Source organism: Octodon degus, unplaced genomic scaffold, assembly GCF_000260255.1.
Source record: "Octodon degus isolate 3935 unplaced genomic scaffold, OctDeg1.0 scaffold01893, whole genome shotgun sequence".
Classification (NCBI taxonomy): domain Eukaryota; kingdom Metazoa; phylum Chordata; class Mammalia; order Rodentia; family Octodontidae; genus Octodon; species Octodon degus.
This window is the reverse complement of record NW_004526469.1, coordinates 3,895-4,788: the sequence shown is the minus strand read 5'-3', so window position 1 is coordinate 4,788 and position 894 is coordinate 3,895.

The following is an 894-nucleotide window of genomic DNA, read 5'->3' as shown; positions in this document are numbered from 1 at the left end:
AGTATAAATTGATACATTTTATTTTTATAGACCACGTAGATGCACTCATCTGAACACATGGGCTTAAATTCTCAAATAAGCTCCACTAAGTCCTCTTCACTTACTTTCCCGGTAGTTGCAATCATGCTGTGCTGTGCTCCGGCAGGAATGAGGCCTCTGAAAGGCTGGCTGACTTGAGCGGGGCGGCTCAGACTCTGAGCCTGTGCTTGTGGGGGTGTATGCTGTAACGGGGGCTGAAGAGTCTGAGGCAAAGCAATCAGAGGCTGCCCTGTGGATCCAAAGTTAGGCAAGGAAAGCTGGGATGCTGGTAAAGGTACTGTAACCTGCTGGAGAGCACTTGGCGACTGGGCAGTGTTATAAAAACTTGTCTGGCCAGGTTGTTGTACTTGTCCAGAATAAAGATTTGAGGCTTGGGTAAGATTTGCTCTAGCCTAAAAAAAATGTTGTGAAGAGATAGGGATTATCAATTCAAAGCAATCTCTAATAATAATACTAGCAACATAAAAAAAGACCACTCTTTTTAAACTATCTTTTGACATCCAATATCTCACTTTTTTTCTTTAAAAAAAGTTTCCTTAAAACAATCTGGTGTTTGAAGGGGCCAGGGAGATGGCTCAGTGGAATAAGTGCTTCCCTGGCAAGCGCAAGGGTCCGAGTTCAATCCCCGGTTCCACCAAAAAAAAAAACAAAAAAAACAAAAACAACAAAAACAAAAACAACAACAACAACAAAAAAAAACAACCTGGCCTTTGAAAAGCCAGGAACCAAATGATCACACATCTCAGCAGCCCTTGCCTTACCTGCAGAAGATGTGTGTCGATCAGCTGGGAGCCTCCTAGTCCCGACGCCTGCCCCAGCTGATGCTCATACAATATAGGAATAGGCTGAGTATTT